Consider the following 16,576-nt stretch of genomic DNA (forward strand, 5'->3'; position numbering starts at 1 on the left):
AGTGGAATAAGTGCTTCCCTGGCAAGTGCAAGGGCCTGAGTTCAATCCCCAGTTCCATTAAATTAATTAATTAATTAAATTCCCAAAACAATATGGTGAATGCTGCTGCCCATTCCATGGAAGGCAGCCTCTAAATCATTAGAATGTGTTCTCATCCACCGTATTCACCACACCGTATTCACCAGATCTAGCGTGAGACTTGCGGCTCTTCCCCAAGGTCAAAACTGATGGGTCTGCGCCCATCCTGCAGTCTGCAGGGTCAGCCCAGGACCCCGGCGAGCTGCTCCTGGACAGACCTGTCTTCTTCCTTCACTTAGCTGTGCACTTCCTCTTCTGATGTCCCAGCACCAAGCCACCCCAAATCAGCTTTGGTAATGACCCCCTGCGGCCCACACAGCCTGATAAATTCCTGGCCAGCCTCCTTCCTCCCCAAGGGGCTCCTGCCCTCCCGTTCCCAGCCATAAAGGACCTCTTTACAAGAGATGCTTTGAATCTCTTCAAGACGTGGTGGCTGCTGTGCCAACGCACTGAAGGCTGTCAGGAAAGACTATCTTCAGAACTGCGTCAGAAAGTGGGCAGAATGATGAGCTGAGTGTATTCAAGGCAAAGGGGCTGCTTTGGGGGGCATGAATAGCAATGCACCTCATTGCAGTAAATTTTTAAAAATGTAAACATTCACCATAGTTTTATTTATTTATTTATATGTATTTAGTACAGGGTCTATAGGGTCTCATTACACAGATCGGACTCAGTGATTCTCCTGTTTTCAGCCTCCCAAGTACCGGGATAATAGGTGCGTGCCACCATGCTCAATCTCAGTTGGCGATTCGGCACACCCAGGGCGGGGCCAGTATGGCGGAGATCGAACCCCAGTCCCTAAATCTGCCAAAGCAGGCCTTTAATCCACTGAGCTATCAGGCCAGCCCTCACCATAGTTTTAGATCACGCCTTGTACATCGGCCTCCTGTAGAGAAGCAACTTTTGAGGTTGGGTGGTCTGGCCATGCTGGGAAGTACCGGAGTCCCAGGTCACTTCTGTGACCATGTGTCCAGTGGAATTTAGAAAGGACCGGCATAGTGATCTTTTAAAAGAAATGAGTTATTTCTGGAGGGATTAGACTGCAAGGAGTCAGGGAACAGCAGCCTCATCCATCCCAGTCTGAGTCTGTGAGTCCAGTCGAGTCTCTGAGGCTTGCATTTGCCCTGCCCCAATAGCTGTACACAAAGATACTGGACGTGTAGCTTCCTGCCGTACCCCCCCCCCCCGGGTTCCACTCATTTCTACAGTGAAAGCGGCGTGCAAGGAGCGCTCGCCCTACTGCTCCTCCACAGAGGACACTTAAAGGCTGCAGCCCATCTGTCGGCCTGGGTTTGGACCCCTTCGCAAGCGCCGGACCTTCCCACTTCTCTGACGTGACCAGCCACTTCACTGGAGCCGAATGGTGACGAGGACAGAGCACGATCGACCCAACTCTCAGGCCTGCTTTGTGCCTGCGGAGGCAGATGTGAAGGGCAGTAATTTCTTCTGCTCCGGTGAGCGAGAGTGACGTGTGAGAGACGTGTCCTTTCCCGATGCGGGGTCCCGGGGCAGCAGTCCAGAAGCAAACTGAATTACCAATTAGGACGCTCAGCGGAAATGGAAGGCTGAGGAAATAAATGCATACGAATAAAATCCCAATTCGCAGCCTAATGAAATTATGGGAGCCGTAATCACAGGATGCAGGGAAGAAAATTCGCTTAAAGCAGCACAGATGATACCAGCTCCCAGCGTGGTGGCCTGCTCACGTATCTGCTCAGCCCATCCGGCGCAGAGCCACGTGGACCCTTCTGTTGCTTCACCCGCGTTTATGTGCATTTCCAGTCTCAGGGTGGTGGCGTGGGCGATGCTGTCCTCACTGGGAAAAGCCAACTCTCACACTCGTTTCAAACAACTATCAGCGTGATGATTCTGAGCAGAGGCGGCTGCTATCTTCGTGTGGCTGAACCATCTCACAGTCTAGAGAATGAATGCTGGTCTCAAGCACCCTGCACCCCACTATCTGTTTACACAGAGCCCCACTTTGCCCACACTATCTTCTTTCCCTTTTCTGCCTATCACATCTCTTTCTTTCAAAGTAGAAACAGGTACATCCATAGAAAGTTGGAACCTGGCTGGGGAGATAGCTCAGCAGACTAAGCGCCTGTCTGGCAAGCACAAGGACCCATGTTCAGTCCACGGTACTGCATGCCATGCTGGCCCAGGAAGCCCAGCTGCATCATGCTAGTCACTGAGTGTGGGCATGGTGGCGTATGCCTGTAGTCCCAGCCCTGGGGAGGCTGAGACAAGAGGATTGCTGTGAGTCCCAGCATGGCAACCTCTACCACCCCCGCACCATGTGGAACCACAGCTGCCTGCAATTTACTTGTCAAAGCCAGCTGCCTCCCAGCCCTAAATGGAGTCTCTCAGGAAATTTCTAAATCTGGTAACATAGGAGAGCTCCTCAGCCATGAAATTCAAGTGAGAAGAAACTCTCGTACCTCAGGGATGGGCACCTTTCAGCCACACTAACTGAAAGACTGCTCCTCTTGGCCTTGGCCCCCTGCCTGTTGGCAATAACTTCCGCCAGCCAAAGGGCCCAGGCATACCTCTGGTCAAGCCAAGGATGGAACTTATCCTGTAAGCCCCAATCCAGAGCACTGGCCTCCCGAGTCCTCAGACTTTCTGCCCAGGGACCTCGGGTCTATGATTCAAGTAAACGTGAAGACACTCACTTATAGAGCTTAACTATCCCCCGCCCCCCAAAAGTAACTCTCTTTGCTTACATGAAAAGATTCTGAAACTAAGATTATGGATTTAAAATGCTACAGTCTTGTAGACATGTACTCTTGTGTCTTCCCTGAACTCTGAGATCCAAGTTTCTGCCTCGTTGAGGCTGCAGTGAAGAGGTCCTCCCTCACAAGGGCTGCCTCTTTCCTCCTCTCCTCCTCCCCCTCTGCTTCCTCCTCCTCTTTGGCCATGTGACTTCATTCTAAGGTAGAGAAGAAAACACTTTCTGCCCCTGTGGTTAGATAACTGTGCTCCTGAAGAGCCAGTCTTTAAGCAGGAAGGGCCAGGAGCCTCAGAAGTCCCCTGGCTGACGCCTGCTCACTGTGGGGAGCCAAAAGAGGAGGCCGGTCCTGCAGGGGCGGAGGAGGGGAGCGCCCAGGGCGCTGCTGATTGTGCAGTGGGTCAGCGAGCAATTAACAAGACGTTATTAGGGAGGGCTGTCCATCAGCAGCAGCCCCTCCCTAACAGGACTGTAGTCAGGGCAGTAACCTCCCCATGACCCTTTTTAATGAGAAAGCTTGATGCGAAACCGCGGGATCTGCCTGGGGGCACAGTCACATCCCTCCTCTGGGCACCTCTTACATTCCACCAGAGACTGTGCTCCAAAAGACAGCTCCAGGAGGAAAGCGTACTCACAGAGCCACTCCGCAGTGTCTTCCTGGGTCTGGGTGACAGTAAGCATTTTATTTTAAAGGTGGCAAAGGGGAAATCAAGTATGAGGGGGTGCATTTGAAAACAATCTGGGAGGCTGAGGCAGGAAGACTGCAAGTGTAACGTCTGCCTAAGCAATTTAGGGAGACCCGAGGGAGATAGCTCAGCACAAAGGCTCTGGGTTCAACCTCCAGTAAGGTGCATCCACGCGCACCCCCCCCCATCAATCCATCAATCCATCAATCAGTCTAGCTGTCTTTTCAGAAGGCTTGCTTTTGGGCTATTGAGATACCTTGGGAGCACTGGTTTTCATTTAAATAGAGACACCAGTCAGAAAGGATGCTGATAAATTCTAAACATCTTATACCTTCCATAAACAATTTAATTGTGAGTTACAATAAATTTTAAGTACAGTCCATACCAAATACTTCCTCCTGGGAAAGTCCTTTCCTAAGTATCTTACCCAACAAGTCTCTCATTGCCTTGACCTTATTATTTTTCTCCAGCGAAGTTTACCTTGTCTACATTTAGGCTTTATATTTTTATTTTTCATTTTTTGCTCTCTGTTTCCCTGAGGATCAAATCCAGGCTTTCACACATGCTAGGCAAGTGCTCTACTACCAAGCTACATCCACAACTCGATATTTTTATTTTACCAGCCCTTCACCACATGCAGTGGACACTTGGCCTTGTTTGAAGCTTGTAGTATACAGTGGTGCCGATAGTACTTAGGCATCAGGGTTTTTGTTTGTTTTTTTTTTTAAGGTGAATATGTGAATGAATGTGCCTCCAGGGATTCAGTGATTCTTTTTTTATTTTTAGAAATTAACGTCAGTAGCATCATGACACACAGAGTTGAGATCAGCTTATCCAACCTATTTGTGTCACAGAGGGGACGGCTCAATAGTGAAGTGACATTCTAGGTCTCAGGGTGCGCTCAGGGCTGAGACAGCAGCGCTGCAGACCAGAGAGCCCATGCTGTGCTGCTGACTGTAAGGGGGCAGGGAAAGAGTGATATGCGGAGCAGGCCAGGAGCTCATCGTGTTCTAGAAGCTTCCAGAAACTTCTGCCTCTGCCCAGTCACATGGCTTCTCTCACCCCTCTAAGAAGAAGCTCTTTGGTGTTTGGAATTTCCTGGCCTAAGATTCTCTGCCCCAGGTCCTCAGGGGACCAGCTCTGCCCTACTCTTTGTACACAGAGCCTGAAGGTAATCTCATACCATATTTTTAATATCTTCCTCATGAAATAAGGTTTTGTGGTATGGAATTTTTGTTTGTTGTATTATGTCAGTGTTCAAGAAATTCTGGGTTTGGGAGAATTTTGGATTTTGAGATTAGGAATTCTGAACTTGTACTTTTATACTAAAGGAACCTCTGTGGAACCATGGCCCTTGTCCACCACTTCAAAACTTGCACAAATGGACTCTGTCCCAGGAAGTAAGGTGTCCATCTCTCCCATAGCCCCACACTCTCTCTTTGACTGTGTGCTTTTTACTTTCTGCCAATAAAACTCTTCCTGTGCTGCATACTGACTCGTCTTGAACATTATTTTTCTGTGATGAAAGCTACAGACCTGTAAATGTATTTCACAGGTAGGATGGGGTTACATTCCTTATCTCCACTTTGGAAACCTCTGCGGGCCTTGCTGGGTGACGCTTCCAAATATCAAGTTGAAGGAACAGTAAGAAACCACCTGGCAGGAATAGACACAGGTGTCACGTGGCTTTTCTAGAGCTGGTGTCTAGGCTGAACCCAGCCAGACTGCAGGGGCAGCAGCCAGGAGCAGGTGAGAGAGAAGGACAGGGGACCCAAGAAAGCAGCATCGAGCAGAAGGTGTGTCTTTAGGATTCAGGACTGTGATGGGGTTGAATGGTCTCAAATCGGTAGCTCTGATTCCAGCCACAGGGAGGGCAGAAAGAGCGAAGGGCAGCGATTTAGGCAGAAGTCTGACCGTGAGAAACCCTAAAGGTGATATTTCAGATGCGAGGACATTGATATGTGTTTAGAAGTTCATATCTGCGTTTGAACTAGATCACTCTTAGTCCAGTGGGAGGAAGGGCTTTCATGGTTCTAAAAGCAGGAGGGAACGTTAACATGGCTGGGTGCACGCAGCTGAGTCCTGTCCCTAGCACTGCTCCCCAAAAGCAGAACTAAAATTTTCACATATTTGATGCAATTACTCAATATTCTGGGTGTCCTGATAAAAGTAAAAGTAATTTTTTTTTCGTATATTTTAAAGTGAAATAACACTCCTGAAAACCTATGTTGCTTGAGGAATATTTACTAAACCAAGAGAACAAGGCTGCAGACCACAGGTGGCGACCTACGGCACTGCAAGCTCTGAAAGGTTTCTCTTACTGCTGTGGGCTAAGCAGACATAGCTAAGTGGACGCAGCTGGGAAGGAGGGACTCTGACAGGTGATGGTTGTGTTCCTGTTGGTGCCTAGACTGGCTCTAAAATGAACAGAAAATACAAAACATCACTGAATATTTGCTTGCAGAAGGTGCTTTACGGTTACATTTCAATGTAATTATAGTGAGTGGCTGTCAATTGGGAGCAATAAAAATAAAGTTAGGAAGCCACTCTGTGTTTGAGCCACAATCTTGAGATGTCTACCTGTGTTGCCCACCTAGTTTGGCAACCTGAAGAAAGTCACACCAAATAATTTTCTTTATTTACATGCATTTATAATTTATTTATTTACTTATTCATTCATTCATTCATTCATTCATTTGGTACAAGGTCTCGCTACACAGCTCAGACTCATAGTGCTCCTCCTGCTTTCAGCCTCCCCAGCACTGGGATTACAGGTGTGCCCCACCACACCCAGTCTCCATGGCCGCTCAGTATGCCTGGGGGCATGGCCAGCATGGCATGTGGTGCTGTGGGATCGAACCCGGTCCTTGCACTTACCTAAGTAGGCAAGCTACCTCTCTGGCCCTATATGCTGTTTTGTTAAAGAAAGATTTCAATGTTTTGAAAAAACAGTATTCTGCAATGCAAAGGATGGATTAACCCAGGCCAGTGGTCCATGTTTAAAATCCCAGCACTTGGGAGTTTGAGAGGAAAATCCCAAATTCAGTGTCAGCCTTGGCTATATGGCACAATCTTTCTTTTCCTTTCTTTCTTTCTTTCTTTCTTTCTTTCTTTCTTTCTTTCTTTCTTTCTTTCTTTCTTTCTTTCTTTTTTTTTGTACCAGGGATTGAACTCAGAACCTTACACTTGCCAGGCAAGCACTTATGCCACTGAGCTATCTCCCCAGCCCTATGGTACGTTCTTGTATCAAACCAAACCAAGCCAACACAAAAACAACAAAAGAGTTGTAGATTAACCTAGGAAGGGAAACTCAAAGTAAACCTGGCCTGAAATGATTCTTGGAAGTAGAAACTGTAGTATGGGCAGGGAGAGGTACTCCACAGTTGAATTCTCATTCATGATCTTTGTCAAACAGAAAATGAATCAAGATTTAGGGAAGTAGAAACTCCATGCAGGATTTTTGCTAAGAAGCAAGAGGATCTCTGCTGTGGTCAGACCATGAGATCAACAAGTAGCTCAAAGATGAGGTGGAATGGGTTCTTCTGTGGCATGGGGAGGAAGGGGCCTGGTTCCAAAGAACTCGGTGTGGAAAGAGGAGTGAAGGGTGGAGATGGGCAGGACAGGAGTAGGAAGAGTTTATCCTGAGGTAACATTATTCTTGGAAGGGGCTTTTGGGAGGTGCTGTATGCTGGTGACAGTGGGTGAGGTTCAGGGGTCTCCAGGGAGAGAAACTCAATCACGTGTGGTGGTGTCCAGGTAGCAAGGGTTTTGTCCTGACTGGCCAGCAGGGGCAGAGTTCAGCTAATCACTTATCCAGCAAAGAATTGGAATTGGGGGTGGGGTGGGGAGGTCTGGCCTGGCCTTGCTGCAGGTCACTAAGGGAGTTAGCTGTGAATTTCATGGAAGCCGCCCTGGGGAAGGATGGCAGTCTTTGAAGCAGTCCCTCTCTCTGAGTACACAAGGATTCAGAGACAGGTGTAGGCTACCAAGTAAGACCTTGTCTCAAAAGGGTAAAAATCCAGTGTGTGTGTGTGTGTGTGCGCGCGCGTGTGTGTGTGTGAGAGAGAGAGCGAGAGCGAGAGAGAGAGAGAGACAGAGACAGAGAGAGACAGAGACAGAGACAGAGAGAGACAGAGGGAGACAGAGAGAGAGACAGAGACAGAGAGAGACAGAGACAGAGAGAGACAGAGAGAGAGACAGAGACAGAGACAATTAGGGATTGAGCCCAGGGCCTCATGCTAGGCAAGTGCTCTACCATGGAGGTAAATCTTTGGCTCTTTTGACAAATTTTATTTTGAGGCAGGCCTTGCACCCGTGCGCACGCCTGCCTGGTACTTGTGACCTGCTATTTCAGCCTCTGGAGCAGCAAGGATTACAGGCCTGTGGGGCTCCAATATATTTTTCAGTGCCGATTTACATAACTCTTCTGGCTTTTGAGCAAATGTGCACTAAGGGAGGGCACCTATGCAGATCAAGGCAGGTGGCGGCGGGCAGGAGGATGACCTTGCAAACCACTGCTGTACCCTGGCAGCTTTTGCTGTGTGACTTCATCTTATTTCTTATTTTCCTGAACTTTCCTAACAGGTTGATTTCCGCATGCATCGGTACTCTCCCTACATCTTCCCTCTGCAGTGCAATCTTCTGAGTCCTTCCCCAAAACTCCTTTCCTAATGCAAGATGACAGAATAAAATGTGAGCTGTCTGAAAAATCAGGTCAGGGTGCTATTACTAGTCTAAGAGATGGAAGGAGGAGGGAAGGAGAAGAGGAGGAAACCATGAAAAAATTAAGATGTGTTATGTGCGTGTACCAATTTGCCACGAGGAACGCAATCCTTATGTGCCACAAAGATGGGTAAGCAAAACAAAAGCGCCACGCCATCTTCAGAGCCGTATGTGGCGAGTAAGCATTATATTTAGACACAGTGAAGGACTGATTCAGGCCTCCTGTATTCTTTCCTACTTGCCTGCTCTCCACATTCTGTTTGCATGTAGAAATGGCACAGTACCTCTTTCTGCTTTGCTTATGAGCAGCTGTTTTCAAAGTAGAGGTGAAGAGACAGCCCAAGACAACTACGCTACAATCACATCATGGGAGGAGAAAGCGAATTTCAGGCTTCCTTGTATTTGTCAGGAATTGGAGCTGCACCCAGACATGGCCTAGGAACAAAACACTCATGCATATAAGACTCCAGCCCCAGGATTACAAGGCCAGTCCTAGGCTTGATGGATCTATACGAATAAAAGATTTGGGACTTGTTCTGTGAAATTCTTTCAAAAATAGCTGTGTTGGGGCTGGTGAGATGGCTCAGTGGTCTAAAGCACCTACTTAGAACAAGCTGAGCAAAGCACAGGGACCGCGGTTCAATCCCCCAGCACCACATGCCAGCCAGCCCCACCCCCTGGTGGGCTGAGCTGGCCACACACACATACACACAAATAAAGAAAGAAAGAAAGAAAGAAAGAAAGAAAGAAAGAAAGAAAGAATTAGAGGAGATAATGTATAAAAAAAATAGCTGTGTTCATGTTCTTGGGGAGGGGGTAGTGGGGATTAAGGCCAGCGTCCCCTTCCCTGCATGTGCTAGACAAGTGCCCTGCTGCGGAGCTGTGTCTTCAGGGCATTTTAATTCTTTCTCTCTCTCCCTCTCTCTCCTTCCTTCTTTCCTTCTCTCCCTCTTTGCCTCACTCCTCTGTTTTCATTTTTGAGACAGGCTGCATCTTTCTAAATTGCCCAGGCTGGCCTCAAACTTGCTGTCTTCCTGCCTCAGCCTCCTCATATCTGGGGTTACAGGCATGAGTCACCCCAGGACACTGTGTTGATATTCTCATTGGATCAGTCAGTACTGCTGAAGTGCAAAGTTCAATTTCAGGGGCAGGGGTGTAGCCCTTGCATTAGGCTCTGGCTCAGTTCCCAGCACACACAGTACACACACACACACACACACACACACACATACACACACACACACACACACACACACACACACACACACACACTATCAATTTCAGGTGGTAAAGATTGGTCTTAGTCCAAATGACCTCAAAAGAGTTTCTCTTAATGTTTACGTTTTTATTTAGATGTCTGTTCATCTTAACTTTTAGGATAATTTCAATCCCAAAACCTGTTGTACTTAAATTTTTTCTGAACCACAGTTCATGCCATGCATGGTGCTTTATGTTTTAAAATTAAAGATAACTCCCTATAAAAGTGCTACATGGTTTCACATTTGTCACATAAAATTTCTTTAGTATATGTTTCTCATGAATCTACAAACTCAAAATTAGCATCTTTAAGAATTACATTATAGGAGGCTGGTGGAAGAATGATTGCCTATCATGCTTGAGGCCCTGGGTTCAATCCCAGCACTGCAGAAAACAAAAGCAAACATGAAACTTAAGCACATTTTTTAGGTTACTGAGATCTTTTTAAATAGCGACAGATACCTGTTAGGCTGCAACGGCGGCCTTGACAGTTTTCCTGGTTTGATCTGCTCAGTGTTACAGACACCCCTTGCTGATGGCCTTCTTGCACAAACATCCTTTGTGGATAAGTAGATTTTTGTCTAAAGAGCATGAAGCTAGTCTTTAACATACACTCAAAAGTTTTCTAGGGTGTAAGTCTATTTTCCCTTTCTGAATGTAGGCTCCAAAATGGCCAAGCCCTCAAATAATATTCAGGTCATCTGAAGAGCTTAGTTAAAAAGTGGACAAACATGTACATGGGAAGAGAACCAGCCTCTTTAATAAATGGTGCTGGAAAACTGGCTCTTTATGTCCAAGTTAGGCACATGTCTTTCTCCATGCACTAAACTATCAACAAAATGAATTAAAAATATAAATATTAAAACCGAAAAACTAAATTCACTGGAAGAGAAAAGTTTTTTTTTTTTTTTTTTTTTTTTTTTTTTGGTACCAGGGATTGATGCCTATTCTCCTGAACTATCTCCCCAGCCCCATAGGTAGAAATTTTTTTCTTTTATAATTTTCTTTTATTTTGAAGAAAAAAAACAAGAGCAAGAAAAGCAAAAGCAAAGACAGAAACAGGGAGACACAAAACAACACATATGCTACAGATCTTCAAAACAAGACTAGCTGATCAACATGATTGATATATTATCTATTTTTATCATCAAATCTGTTGCTCAGACCAACAGATATAGTCATACAAGATGGAAGATATGATTGCATATTACCACATGCTTTCAAGACACCTTAATTTTTTGTTCTCTCATTTTCTTTTATTACCTTTTAAAAATTTACTTTAAAGAGAGTGTAGTACTAGTTGATATGACATTAGAGATGGTACACATTTATAAAACCAAAATGAAAGGCATTTCAGTCATGGTTTTAGTATAGTACATTGCTGTCCTCAATGTAGTTGCTTGGTTCATAGAAACCATCACAGAGAATTAGTTATGGTGAGATTTCTACCCATTAACTGGTATTTTCAAAAACCTGACCGACATTCTTAGGAAAATTGCCTTCTCCATCTCGTATATACACATGTATGGCTTTGCCTCTGCCTTAGTACCCAACCCCTCTCCCTTCTCCCTCTTCATTGTTTCTGACTTCTATTTCTAATAAGCTTCTGCAGCACAGGAAACAACTGTGCTGCCTTGGAGCCATCCAGAATCAAAGTAGTTTTCATTTCTTTTGCAGCTTCTTTATCATATTGAGCATCAGGGACAAGGTTTAATGGATCAGATCAGTGCTGTATTAACATAATAACGGCAGCAAACTCTGCCTTTCCAATACAGCAAAAAGAAATTTGTCTTGATCTGTACTTCTTTTTTTCTTTTTGACAACTGTTTTACATATTATCCAATTTACCACAATTGAAACAAATTATATGGCATAAAACATCCCAATCACGAGGAATTAATCTATCCTTATTTGCTAATGCTTGCATTAATCCAATTACATAGGTTGATCGCATCACTAGGTGGGTGCTGCTGAGAGAGCACAGGAAAAGACTCCTAAAGGTGTTTTTGTAAGTCTCTGATCTCCCTTTGTCTTCCTTGCGGTGAAGCCTAAGTCACTCCCACTTATCTTCACATGGAGAAGCAGAGAGATTAGTTGGGGGAGGAAGCGTAGGCTGAATTTTAGCAAACATTGAAGGTGGAACTGAAACATCCATTCGCTTCACCAATTTGGATATCCATACAGGACTAGCCTCCTGGGCCTGAGGAATTGGGGAAGGTGTATTTAAGCACAGTTTGCTCTCTGCTCAGGATGTGATTTCCTCAGCGTTAGACTGCAGGGATTCCAAAGCCAAGGAAATTAAATTACACAGGAACACACTCTAGCTTCTCTTCGTTGACTCACTTTGCCTAAAGCTCTTATAACTTGTTTTGAAACTTTAAGTTTAAAGCAGCCTGTCCCTTAGGCTGTAATCTATAACACTGCCTCTTTATAGGAGAACGTAATTCCTTGCCCTCGTAACTCTTCAGTCTCACTGTAATTCCCAGTCCTTTGAATGACACCTGGGTAAGATGGACATAATTACTCTCTATTACTCGGAGCTTTTCCTACTGGTCTTGTTTACTCTGAGGGTACATAACCCACACAGTCCAGCAACCCTTAATTTAACTTACCACTAGTTGTTTGCCATGCCCTATGTTGGGTACCACATATTGTATGTTATCAGTAGGAGCTGAAAGAAATGACGGGAAGACTGGATTAATATAGCCTCAGAGCAGGACCAGCCAAATAGCTCAGTGGATTGAAGCACCTGCAAGCAGGCACAGAGGCTGGGGGTTCAATCCCTGGCCCGCCATGCTGGCCCTGTCCCAGGGACATGCTAAGATGGCAATTGAGACTGGGCGTGGTGGCACACGCCTGTAATCCCAGCTCTTGCGAGGCTGTAAACAGGTGGATCACTACAAATCCGATCTAGTATTGAGACCCTGAATACCTTGTAGACCCTTCCCCAAAAAAAAAAAAAAAAAAAAAAAAAAAATTCATCTAAATCTGGAAAAAAAGGATAAATCATAAAAACCAGGGCTTAAGGTCAGCAGGGGAGGCTGCTGAGGGCAGACAAGGTGAGTGTCCTTAGAGGGTGGAGACTCATGTGGGCTGGATGAGATTGGCCAGGTGCTAGAGATCCCAGGAAACTGAGCAGCAGATTCTAGGCCCAGTGCTCCTGGAAGGCTCCCCAGAAGCTTGTACTGACTTTCCCAGCTGGGAGGGGTGGTGCACACTTGTAGTCCCAGCGATGGAAGTGTGGGACAGGAATACTGACCTTGAGCTCAGGGCCAGCAAAAACCACATAACAAGACACAGGGCTGGATGAGGTTGGCTGAGTGCTCAGCTCCCAGAAAAACAGGCAGTGACTCAAGGCTCCAGGAGCCTGGAAGGATCCTCTGAGGTTTTATTCACTCCTGATCCTGCCTGTCTTTTCAGATAGTGCTTTTCAATCAGTGTTGCTTCTGCGCTTCCACCTTGTTAATTCCTGACTGCTTCTGAGCTGTGTCCAGGTTAATCCAGAGCTAGGATGAGGAGTCCAGTTGCTACAGGTTTCAGCCCATACTGAGCTGGCTCCAAGGCAGACTGGCACGTGGCAGAGGGCAGCAGTTTATGGCGGCATCAAAGAGCAAGAGGAGCCAAGGGAGGAGTAGCAGCAACAATGGCAACAGAGAGCTAGAAATCTTTATTTATTTATTTATTTATTTATTTATATTAATGAGAAAGAATAGCAATGAGACAGTTTCAAAATAGGTTAGTAGGTCTGAGTTTGGCTGTTGGAGTGAAGCCGGTGACCGACCTGCACGCCTTGCCCGCAGTGCAACCCAGGAATCTTTGTGGATCAGGAAAACGGAGAGCCTGGCACCCGCAGGGCCCCATAGGAGGCGCTGAAGCTTGGGGCCGGGCCCGTCAAAGCCTTAGATGGGCGGTCTCAGGTTTCGACACTGCCCGTAGGCAAGATGTTCGGTGCTCCACCACCCTTGCCTAAAACGGACCGGAAGGCTTTGGGAACTGTCAACAGAGCTACGGAAAAATCAGGAAAGAGTAATGGACCGCTCAGACAAAAACCAAACTTCTCTGCCAAAAAGGTCACCGAGAAGACCGTCAAAACACAAAGCTCTGTTCCTGCGTCTGACGACACCTATCCAGAAATAGAAAAATTCTTTCCCTTCAATCCTCTAGACTTTGAGAGCTTCGACCTGCCTGAGGAGCACCAGATCGCACAGCTGCCCTTGAGCAGAGTGCCTCTCATGGTGCTCGAGGAGGAGGAGAGAGGGCTGGAGAGGCTGCTGCAGCTGGGCCCCCCTTCCCCGGTCAAGATGTCCTCCCCATGGGAAGCTGAACCTTTGCAGTCTCCTTCAAGCCTTCTTTCCATCCTGGATGTTGAATTACCACCTGCGTGTCATGACATGGATATTTAGGTTTCTTAGTGGTTTATAGTTTGTATATATTTGTGTAAATAAAGCATTTCTGTTTAACAGGCAAAAAAAAAAAAAAAAAAAAAACCAAAACAGGTTAGTAGGTCAGTTACAATAATTAATACATTGCATATTGTTGCCTTCATATCAGTTATTCAGAGTACAAGATGAAGACAAGATACCTTGAATAAAGAGGTATAGGCAGAGAATCCAAAGACTCAATCAAAAAATGGGCATCTGAGATGAATGAGCACTTTGCAGATGAAGAAATACAAATGGCCAATATATATGGAAAATGTTCAACATCATTGGTCAACTGGGGAATGCAAATGAAAATAACACCAAGATTCTATCCACCCCAGAAAGAACGGCTGTCATCAAGAAGCCAACTGGTAACAACTGCTGGAAGGGCTGTGAGGAAAAAGGAACCCTTCTCCACTGTGGGTAGGAGTGTAGGCTGGTACAACCACTATAGAAATCAGCGTGGCGATTCCTTAAAAAAAAAAACAAAAAAAACCAGGTCCCATTTGACCCCACTATTTCCCTTCTGTATATCTTCCCAGAAAAATTAAAAACATCGTACTGTAGTGACATATGCGCACCCATGTTTATAGCAGCATAGTTTGTCATAGCTAAATCTTAGAAACAACTCAAATGGACATCCACTGAGGAGTGGATAAAAAAGATGTGGCCTTTTTATACAACGGAGTATATCTCAGCCATAATGAAGGACAAACTGGAGACTTTTCTAGGTAAATTGGATGCAACCTGAGACCATACTTGCTAAGGAAGTAAATAAGGGGCATGGGTGGAACGCTGTACTGTCTCGCTGGTGTGAGAAACTGAAAGAGTAAGCAATGTCTACAATGTACCATAGCTTGTGAAATGGGAAGACATTGTTTAAAAGGAAAAGGGGACTAGGATGGAGGAAAGGAAGGAAGGGAAAAGAGAAAAACACAAGTCAGTTATACTACTAGAATCTCTTAGTTCCTAGAAAAGAAAGGTTTGCACTGACATCGGTTGGAGGATATTTTATGTCCACATCTTATACTCCAAGTAACTACTTGAAAGGCAATACTATGCAATGTATTAACTATTATTATTCTCCTATCATCTTATTATGAAATTGTTTCACCTTTTTGCCATAAAAAAAGAAAAGCTTAGGGGCCGGGGAGATGGCTCAGGGGTATAAGCGCTTCCCTGGCAAGCGCAAGGGCCTGAGTTCAATCACTGGTCCCGCAAAAAATAAAAAAATAAAAAAAATAAAGAGAGATGCTCTGACCAAAAAAAAAAAAAAAAAAAAAAAAAAAAAAAAAAAAAAAAAAAAAAAGAAAAGCTTAGTCAAGTTCATGAGCCCTAATTCTATTTTTTAAATAAATTCTAACTAAATACCCAAGATATGGTCTTTGCTGGTTACGGAGAAATGGCTGCCTTCATTGCATCACTCTCTGTCCGTCCTCCTTAGCTAAATGCCTTCCACAGCAGCGCAGACAGACACCAACGCCGATAGCTCAAGCTCTGTTTCATATAGCGACCACCTACGCGGCGCTCACAGCCGGCTGCTGTGCAGGCGTGTGACCCATTGTGGAGTTCGCATTCAAGGCAGGGTTTCACAACCCTTTGCCCAGATCTGCTATTACGCATTCAGCGCAGGGTTTCTCTCTCTTTTGCCCAGATCTGCTATTACGCATTCAGCGCAGGGTTTCGCTCTCTTTTGCCCAGATCTGCTATTACGCATTCAGCGCAGGGTTTCGCTCTCTTTTGCCCAGATCTGCTATTACGGCCCAATAACGTAAAGCATCTCCTTATTTTAGGCCTGAGCCTTCCTTTCCTTACCAGTGTGAGTTTAAAGGCCGTAAGCCTAGCACTGCTCACCACTCGCTAGTTCCAAGGCAGAGTTTTCTGGAAAATCTCTAGAATGTTATTTCCCAGGCCCTGCAGCCAAATTGCTATGAGTTCGGAAAGCATTTTCAAACTGAACAAAATATTTTTCCTCTTCTGATTTCAGTGCCTATGAATACCAGAAGAATTTAATTTTCAAAGGAACAAAAGTATAATCCATTTTTTCTAGTTAAATCTAAGCATACACAATGCAAACAATGAATTTCTGGGCACACACACCTCTGTTTCTGTCTCTCTGTTATCTGTGTGTCTGTCTCTGTCTCTGTCTCTGTCTCTGTCTCTGTCTCTGTCTCTGTCTGTCTGTCTCTCTCTCTCTTTCTCTCTCTCTCAAATGAAGCTAAGTGCAAAGCTATGGGTGGACTTTCTCCCTCTAGGCCTTTGCTCCTGGACCAGGAAAGCGCTGGAGTCTCGCACCCCCCTCTCCAGTTTGCATCTGCAAGACAAAATGATCCCTACAGCCTCAACCTCAGCATTGGTACAACTCCCACCACCCTAAAGCTCCCTTCCACAGAGAATCCCCACTGCTCTCTCTCCCTTTTGGGGCCTCACAGGGGCTGGTAAGAGCCAAGCTAGTCAAAGTATGTGCAGATTATCAAGGTAAATTTTACAGGGCTGGATGCATTGTTGAAGGTCAGAGACAAATGCCATTTGATTAATTAGTTCTGTTCTTGTGAGCTCCAGAACTACAACTGGTTGTATGCCTGAAATCCTTAATAGACTGATCCAGTGCCAACCTGCTGGGTCACGAAGAGGGATTCTCACCCTACTTTACTATGTGTGCAGTGTGAGACAAAGGTGAGCAA

General features: G+C 45.6%; 1 protein-coding gene and 1 pseudogene across 1 annotated transcript in view; one reads left to right on the forward strand and one right to left on the reverse strand.

The window, feature by feature from the left end:
- Sgpp2 (sphingosine-1-phosphate phosphatase 2) overlaps nucleotides 1-16,576 on the reverse strand; it is a 153,004-nt gene that overhangs the window by 50,219 nt on the left and 86,209 nt on the right. The window lies entirely within an intron of this gene.
- On the forward strand, nucleotides 7,749-13,923 carry LOC105743065 (annotated as a pseudogene).

The sequence above is a fragment of the Octodon degus genome, unplaced genomic scaffold (genome assembly GCF_000260255.1).
Source record: "Octodon degus isolate 3935 unplaced genomic scaffold, OctDeg1.0 scaffold00096, whole genome shotgun sequence".
NCBI classification, from domain to species: Eukaryota; Metazoa; Chordata; class Mammalia; order Rodentia; family Octodontidae; genus Octodon; species Octodon degus.